The sequence below is a fragment of the Tupaia chinensis genome, unplaced genomic scaffold, assembly GCF_000334495.1.
Source record: "Tupaia chinensis unplaced genomic scaffold, TupChi_1.0 Scaffold000263_1, whole genome shotgun sequence".
NCBI classification, from domain to species: Eukaryota; Metazoa; Chordata; class Mammalia; order Scandentia; family Tupaiidae; genus Tupaia; species Tupaia belangeri.
Window position 1 is genome coordinate 2,344,549 of NW_006159743.1, and position 9,442 is coordinate 2,353,990.

Below are 9,442 nucleotides of genomic sequence, written 5' to 3' on the forward strand. Positions count from 1 at the left end.
GATGATGGTAGCTAGGATCAGCAGTGTGGGGAAAGTGGATGGAAATAAATACAGCTAGGTTCCAGAACTATTCAGCAGATAAAGTAAACGACACTTGGGGATGGGTTGAGGGAAAGTGCCAAGATCATGAGATTGGTTTTGGACATTTTAAATTTGTGGTGACATTAAGAATATCCAGATGGAAATGTTCAGTAGGCAGTAATGTAGCACCACTAGTAATTTGTATAGTTGTCAAAGCAGAAGTAGCAGCAGCAGCAGCAGCAGTTGTTAACATCATCACTGACTTACTTTCCACTGGTGTAAAACCAGTTCTAATTTATTTGTGAGCACTCAGTACCCTGTTCATTCTCTGGCATAGAATAGAACTAGATTTTTATATTCCTCCTTTGTTTTTGCATTGAGTCTTTGTTTAATACTTCATCCTCTCCTCTCCTCTCCTCTCCTCTCCTCTCTCTGCTTCTTTTCCCTTTTCTTTTGTTCTTTTCATTTTGCGTCTAGTGTAATAATCCTCCAATGTCAGCCTCCCACCTAGGACTATAGGCATGTGCAACGTTGCCTGGCTCTTTCTAACCTAGGCCTCTGATATGGTCCCAGCTAGCAGAGCACAGTGTCTTAGAAGAGTGTGACACTGTGGCAGGGCCAGTCAGGAATTTTCTGCTCTTTATCCAAGTCTATCCTCTCTACTTCTGTTAATTCTCTCTGCTTCTAGTTCCTGGAGGATCTTAATAACCCTAGTTTAGGGGTCAGCAAACTTTTTCTGTGTAAACCAGATGGTTTCTGTTGCAACTGTCTTAACTGCCTTTTGAGGGCAAAAGCAACTGTAGAAGTGGGGCTGGCCATGTTCCAATAAATCTTTCTTTACAAAGCAGGCGTGGGCTAGAGTTGGACTGTGGGCTCTAAGAGGATCCTTGAGCCTAGTCCATTACATGTTTTATTTCTTTTGTTTTTAACTATTCTTAACTCACTGACTTTCAAACATATTCAAGCTTTTTTCTGTCATCTTGCTCTTCCCCCTACTTCACAGCAACTTCCAAACAACTTTATTTTTTATTTCTTTTTAAAATATTTTTAATTGCCAGAGGGTGCATATATTTGCCAGAGAGAGACAGAGAGACTGAGAGAGAGAGAGCGAGAAAGCATCCCCCAGTGAGGCCCAGTCACACTGCAGTCCTTTTTCCTTCATTTCGCCATCCTGTCAGGATTTCGGGCACACACACAGGTGTGTAGTTGTGTCTCTCAAACAACTTCCATCAAAAGCTTCTTTCACTTAAATTGGACCCGTTTTCTTTTTCCTTCACTTCTTGAAGTTTATTCCTGCTTCTATCTTGCTAACTCTTAATAATCTAACTTTTTCTATTACTGTCTTAAAAAATAATCAGGATCTCCACTTTTCTAAATAAAGTGACTTCTTCCTGATCTTCCTTTTTGATCTTTCTTTCTCCAGTATCGCATGTGGTTGCCTATACTAAACCTTTTTTAAAAAACTTTTTTTAGGGGCCGGCAAGTGGCATGGTGGTTAAAGGCGCTGGACTCCTACATGGCCAACCACAGTTCAAGTCTCGGACCTGGTGGCTTGCTTTCTCATTTCCTATCTCTCTCTCTCTGATCAAACTGGAAAATAATAATGATAATAATAATGAATAAAATAAAATAAAATAATTCTAAAAAAAAAAAACCAAACTTTTTTTAACCCTGTAACCCTAGAGTCTTCTCATCTTCTTCCTATCTCTGATGACCATATGTCATTACCCTTTAAATATTGGTATAATGTGTATAGAATAAACTGCACAAATCTTTTTAAAAAGAATTGTTTTTTAAATTTTATTTATTATTATTTCCTAATTCGCTATAGGGCACAGTAGTATGTACTCTCCAAAAAGAGACAGAGAAAAAAAGAAAAAGAAAGCCATGAGGGCTGGGACTCAAACTGTGATTGGCCATGTAGGAGTCCAGTGCTTTAGCCACCATACCACCTTCTGGCCCCTAAACTGAACAAATCTTAAAAGTCTAGCTTGATAGATTTTTACATATGCATGCCCTTGTATAAGCATTACCTTGATTAAGACATAGAATATTTACAGCACCCCAGAAGGCTTGCTCATGACTCTTCCCAATTGATGTACCCCGATCCTGCCCAGAGCTAGCCTTATTCTGACTTCCCACTTTAGTGGGAAGTTTAATTTAGTTTTCTATTTTTGTTGTTCTTTAGTCTCAGATAAATGAAGTTATGTAGAATTTGTACGAGATCTATATGAGGAAAACTAAAATATTTATAACCAACATCAGAAAAACTAAATAAATGGAGAGGTATTCCATGTTTGTAGATAGGAAGACTCAATATAATCAACATCTCAGTTCTTCCCAGTTTGGTCTATAGATTCAGTGAAATCCAAGTTAAAAATCTTAGTGGCTTATTTTGTGGATATTGCAAACTACCTCTGTATACAGAGAGGCAAAAAACTCAGAATAACTAACATATTGAAAGAGAAGAAAGAAATTGGAGGACTGACACTACCCCACTTCAAGATTTACTCTCAAGCTACAGTATCAGGACAGTGTGATATTATTATCCAAAATACACAAAACAAAACCTCTTAAAACTCAACAATAAAAAGACAAACAATCCAATTAAAAACTGAGCTAAATTAACAGATGACTATCACCAAAAAAGATACACAATTGGCAGATAAGCATGTGAAAAGATTCTTCCTGTCTTTTGTCATCAGAGAAATGAAAATTAAAACAATGATGAGATATCCCATACACCTATTAGAATGACTACAATCTAAACCACTGACAACACCAAATATTGATGTGGACTTGGAACAACAGGAACACTCCTTCATTGCTGATGGGAATGTAAAATGGTACCACACTTTAGAAGCTAGGTTAACAGTTCTTAAGCATACTTATACCATATGATCCAGCAGTCATACTTCTTGGTATTTACCCAGAGGAATTGAAAATTTATGTTTATACAACTACTGCATATTGATGCTTGTGGCAGCTTTATTAACGATTGTCAAAATATGGAAGGAACAAAGATGTCCTTCAGCACATAAGACATGGTATATCCACACAATGGCTATGAAGCCATGAAAAGACATGGAGGAATGCATATTAAGTGCATATTACTAAGTGAAAGAAGCCAATCTGAAAAGGCTGCATATTTAATATAATTCCAGCCACATAACTTTGGAAAAGGTAACTTTTGGACATGGTAAAAAGATCAGTAGTAGGAGACCGGAAAAGAAGCAGCGCCACGCATGCCCCTTACTTCCCAGCCTCGTCCCCAGACCCTGCAGCTGCCGGGATGTTGATGCCCAAGAAGAACTGGGTTGCCATTACGAACTCCTTTTTAAGGAGGGAGTGATGGTGGCCAAAAAGGATGTCCATATGCCCAAGCACCCGGAGCTGACTGTCAAGAATGTGCCCAGCCTTCACGTCAATGAAGGCCACGCAGTCTCAAGTTTCAAGGCTACGCGAAGGAGCAGTTTGCCTGGAGACATTTCTCCTGGTACCTTACCAATGCCGATATCCAGTATCCAGTACCTGCGCGATTACCTCCACCTGCCCCCAGAGATGGTGCCTGCCACCCTGCGCCAAAGCCATCCTGAGACTGGCAGGCCCCAACCCAAAGGTCTGGAGGGTGAGCGACCTGCAAGACTCACAAGAAGAGAAGCTGACAGTGATACCTACAGAGGGCTGTGTCCCCCGGTGTAGACAAGAAAGCCGAGGCAGCCACCCAGTTCCAGTTTAGAGGCGGATTTGGTCGTGGACGTGGCCCCGCCCTTCCGGAGGGGCCCAGCCACTGCAGTAAAGTTGGAGGAGATTATTTTGTGTTGAGTAAACTTGTAGCCAGATTAAAAAAAAAAAAAAAAAGGTCAGTGGTGAGACCAGCAGTTGGCGTGCTGGCTATGTCGCTGGACTCCCATATAGTAGATAGCAGTTTGAGTACCCAACCCGGTGGCTTGAACTCATGCTGGGCGTGTGTGGGTGCATGCCCAAGATCCCGAGAGGAGAATGGAGGAGAAGGGATTGTGGCGTGGCCATCCGCCCTGGGGGAGGGTGATTTTTTTGCTTTCTCTCTCTCTCTCTCTCTCTCTTTCTGGCAAGCGCATGTACCCTATACAAAAACTTCTCAAAAAAAAAAAATCAGTGGTTGTCAGAAATGGAGGGATAAGGGGTTGATATGGGGAGAGAAATGAAGAGGCAGAACACAGAATATTTTTAGAGTCGTGATACTATAATGATACATACATTTGTCCAAACCCGTACATGTATAACACTGAGTGAATCCTAATGTGAACTCTGCACTTCCAGTGATTATGATATACAAATGTAGGTTCATCTGTTGTTAGAAATATACCACTCTGGTGTGGATGTTGCAAATGAGGGAAGATATGCTTATGTGGGTGTAGGAGAAATAAGGGAAATCTCTACCATCCAATTGTGTTGTGAATCTAAAACAGCTCCAAAATAATCAAGTCTTTAAATGAACATGGAGAAAGCTTTAGCAATATGGCTACAGTTTTATGGAGAGGTAGGTGAGGTAGATGGCCCAAACCCTTATTCTCAGTATTTCTCCTTGTTTGTTTTTTCTTACCTTCTATGTTTAGGAGGTCTATATCTGTTTTTACAGGGGGAATGAAATGAGGAGGTTTTTTTTTTTTTTTTTTTTACTAGAGATAACAAGGGCATTAAAACCTTATAGCAAGAAGAACGAAGGACTATGTGCCAAATAGTAGAAGGTAAGACTGAGTGGGATGCGAAACTATGGGTCCAAAAGAAGCAGTCAAGAATGGGGAGTAGATTGGTGCTAGCAGGCAGCATGGTGGTTGAGGTGCTGAACTCCCACATTGCCAGCTGTGGTTTGAGTCCCAGATACAGCGACTTGAAAATCTCGTGGGGTATGTGTGTGTGCATGCCCAAAATCCTAGGAGGAGAATGGAGGAAAAGGGATTGCAGCGTGGCGATCCTCCCACAGTCTGTCTCTGGCAAGTGCACATACCCTAGGGCAAAAATCCTTAACAACAACAAAAAGAATGGAGAATAGAGCTGGGAGCTAAGCAAACCCAGCACATGCAGTGGAGGTGACAGAGTGAAAAGTTCCAACATCTGGGCACTGAGGAGTGTCCTGGGTATGTAAAGCACAGATGACCATTCTCCAACAACTTCATCAAATCACTCCAAGATGCCAGTCAAAGTAAATACCCGCTATACAGAGACAACATATAAATAATATAATCAACTGCAGTGCACTTGTAACCATATCAAATCTGGTGCCATCACCTGAACCTGGATCATGATTGATCATGATTAAATCCTCCATGTGAAAACTGGATCCCAGGCCTGGCTAAGAACCAGTGCTGATATTTATCCTGTTTTCATATGATAGCTGGGGCATGGCAGCATGTGTTGGTTGAATTTAAAGGCCACGTCTCAGTGGACCTATCACCCGGTAAATGATAGTTGATGTCTTGGGGGCACAAATAATGTGATTTAGGAATAGATGTTGGGTAGATGCCCTCACTGTCCTGACTACCTTACCACTTCATTATGTTCTCTCTACTTAAAAATGCCTGCCTGCTAGTGTCTGCATTTCTTTGCCTGAAACTTTTGAGGACTTTCTTGGAAGTCTAGGGACTGGGGCCTTTTGCCTTTCCAGGCCTCCTCCCCTAAGCCCCTTACCTCCAGTAGAGTAGCAAGTGGGATGGATTAATACCTACGCCCACATGCACAATAGCCTTCAACTGATAATTGTTCCTGGTGGTTAACTCTGAAGTTGTGTGTTACACTGGTTCTCAGAGTGTCCTGTGTGATTAAGCTCCACCCATCCGCAATGTAGCTGGCTTTATCACATCCTTCATCAGCTGCCTTCTGTTCCCTGTCTAACTTCCCCACTCCCCTGCCAGTGCTTCCTGTACCTCCTAAAATAAATTGCTAGCATTCGAATCCTAATATCAGGGTTTATTTTTGGGAGGAAATCAAACTAAAACCTTGTGGATAATACCTGCAACTAAAAGGTAAATGAAGAAGAACTACATCTCATTTTTTAAATTAAAAATTATCTCTCAATTTTTAACTGCTTATTGCAATTTCTTCTTGGACACACTGTTGATAATTCAAATATGACATGCCTTTATTGAATTAAGACCTGAAAAAGAAACTCCATCTACATCGAGTAGGAAAAGATTTCTAGGATTTTGTGTGCTTTCTTTTTGATCATTTCTAAAGGAACCGCTTTTAAATGAATTCACTATGTACTGTGTGTTCCTAATTTTCTCTGGCTTGGGTGTGAATAGCACCTCATACAAATATAACTTGTACTGTAACTTCATTGCTAGCTATTTTTACATGATGATCTCAGTCTTGGCTTGAATTCCTGGAATCTGGGATCATTTAGTTTACATTTTGATTTACGCTGGAAGTGTTAACCTCAGAGGTAGTTTAGTAGATATTCCAAGTACCAAAATAAACAGAACATGTTGTAATTCACAATCATAATCCTTTCATACGACTTAGGAAATCAGTCTCCTTTTGAAGTAGTCAATTACATAGATTATTTTAAAGAGGTTTTTCTTAATATCGTGCAGTAAAATTCATCCCAGTGTATGATTCATAATTTATTGTTTTCATATCTTTGCTTTAAAATATTCTGCACTTTCAAAAAAATAAATAGAATGTAATATATAAAGCAGATAGGTAGAATAAAATATCCCATATACACATGTTTGTTTTGGCATAGTAAATTAAAGCAAATCTTCTATAACTTATCACTTATTTGTGCTAAAATAAATATCATCTTACTCATTATGAATCATTCAGACCCTTACTCAGATAATTATATGTCTCCCCACACCAGTAAAAGTTCTTCATAGTAAATTTTAATGACCATATAAAAATGCATTGTTTGGCTCTGTCATAACTTCTGGATACATTTAGGTTGTTTTTCAGTTATAGGTGTTCAAGTAATGTCTTGATATATTATATAACCCTGTTCACAAATATGCCTCAGTGTTTTGGATGCTTTTATATGAATTTATTTCCTAGATTTGGAAATTATTTAGATTGTAAAGAGACTTTACCCAGCATGATATATAACTCAGTCCAGCCTAGTTGAGAATACTATACAGATCCTCAACAGATAATAAACCATATCTGTGTCTCTCAAATGTCTCTATTTCTTTCCCCAAATTTCCTTTCCTATGCTCTTCCTCTCCCATACTCTCCTTCCATTTTGTCTCTAGTGCCCATAATACTTTTCAATGCTATCATGCCCTCCAGTCTTTCAGTCTGTACTGCAGAGTGTGGACAGTTGGTATATGTTAAGTGGAGACATACAGTGTCTCTGTTTCATAGCCTGACATGCTGCACTCAGCAACAAATTTCCCATATTTTTCTACTTTATATCAGATTCCAAGGCCTTGTTTTGTTGTCATCGTTGTTTTATCTTTTTTCTTTTTAATGGCTGAATAGTACCCCATGGAGTATATGTGCCATACTTTTTCATCCATTCATCTGTTTGTGAATATTTGGGTTGGTTCCATGTCTTAGCAATCGTGAATAATGTTGCAATAAATATAGTTGTGCAAGCACTGTTCTGACTGAGCGTTCTTCTGTCCTTTGGGTAGATACTGAGGAGTGGAATTGCTGGATCATATGGTAGTTCTATTTGAAGGTCTTTGAGGAACCTCCATATTGTTATCCTTAGTGGCTGGACCAATTTACATTCCCACCAGTAATATAGGAGTGTTCCTCTTTCACCACATCCCTTTAGCACTTATCTGTTTTTTTTTTTTTTTTTTTTTAATCTTTGCCATTCTGACTGGGGTGGGTTGTATTTCATTGTGATTTTGATCTGCATCTGCCTTATGATGACAGATGTTAAGTATTTTTTTCATGTGCTTTTTGATTGTTCATATGTCTTCCATAGAGTTGTTTATTCAGCTCATTTTCCCATATTTTAATTAAGTTAATAATTTTCTTCCAGGTAAGCTGCTTGGGTTCCCTGGGTATTTTGGTTAACAGTCCCTCATCTGAGGCACAGTTAACAAAAAATTTCTCCCATTCTGAGGGCTTTTGATCCACACTAATTACAGTGTCCTTTGTTGTGAAGAAACTCCTTAATCTGATGTAATTCCATCTGTCTATTTTGGGGATTATTGTCCGCGCTTTGGGGGTTGCTTAAGAAGTCTTTATCTACCCCATTGTCTCCCAGAATTTCCTCAGTGTTTTCCACCAGTACTTTTAAAGTTTGTGGTGTTAGGTTTAGATTTTCTGCTTTGAGTTGATTTTTGTTAATGATGACAGACAGGGGTTCAGATTCATCTTTTTGCAGGTGCAAACCCAGTTTTTCTAGCACCATTTGCTAAAGAGGTTTTCATTTTCCCACTGAATTGACTGGTACCCTTTGTCAAAGATCAGTTGGTTGTATGTCTTGAGGTTAATTTCTGGGGTCTCTACTCTGTTCCATTGGACCTCTTGTCTGTTTTTGTGCCAAACCATGCTGTTTTGATTATCACAGTTTTGTAATACATTTTGGGGTTAGGAAGAGAGATGCAATCTACTCCACTCTTCTTGAGCAGGATGGCTTTGGCAATACAGGGTCTTTTATGATTCCAGACAAATTCTATGATTGTCTTTTCTAGATCTGTGAAGAATGTCTCTTGTAATTTTATAGGGATTGCATTAAATATGTAGATTAATTTGGGTAGGATTGCCATTTTGATTTTATTAATTATGCCAATCTGGGGACATAGGATGTCCTTCCACTTTTTTATGTCCTTTTCAATTTCCTTTTTAAAGTTTTCAAAGTTTTCCTTATAAAGGTTTTTAACTTCTATGGTTAGTTTTATTCCTAGGTATCTTATACTTCTTGTGACTATGGTAAATGGGATTCAGTTATTTTTTTTTTTTTTTTTGAGAGGTTTTTGCTATGGGGCACATCTGATTGCCAGAAAGATAGAGAGAGACAGAAAGTAAGAAATCACCCCGCAGGGGGGATGGCCACACAGCAATCTCTTTTCATCCATTCTCCTCTTGGGATCCTGGACATGTACGCCCACACACCTGGTGTGAGTTTAAACCACTGGGTCCGGGACTCAAACCACGGTTGACTACATGCAAGTACAGTGACATAGCCACCACGCTATCTGCTGGAACCTCAGTTTTCTAATTTAATAGTACTAAAGTCTGTGAATTTTCTTAAAGTGATGACATATATACATATATATTCATATTTTATTAAATTTTGTGTTAGATGAGATATTATTTGTAAATAACATTTTAAAATTTTATTTATTTTACATTCATTCTCTGAGCATCATAACAGCATACAAAATGTGATTTCCCATTCCGAATACACTGTATAGTGGCTTAATCATACATGGTATCATTGGGACTAGCAGTTAGCATAATGGCTATGTCGCTGGACTTCCAT

The 9,442-nt window shown here is 39.0% G+C and overlaps 1 pseudogene; it reads left to right on the plus strand.

Moving 5' to 3' along the window:
* Positions 1 to 3,196: 3,196 nt before the first annotated feature.
* Positions 3,197 to 9,442, plus strand: part of LOC102476600 (40S ribosomal protein S10 pseudogene) — a 29,477-nt pseudogene continuing 23,231 nt past the window's right edge.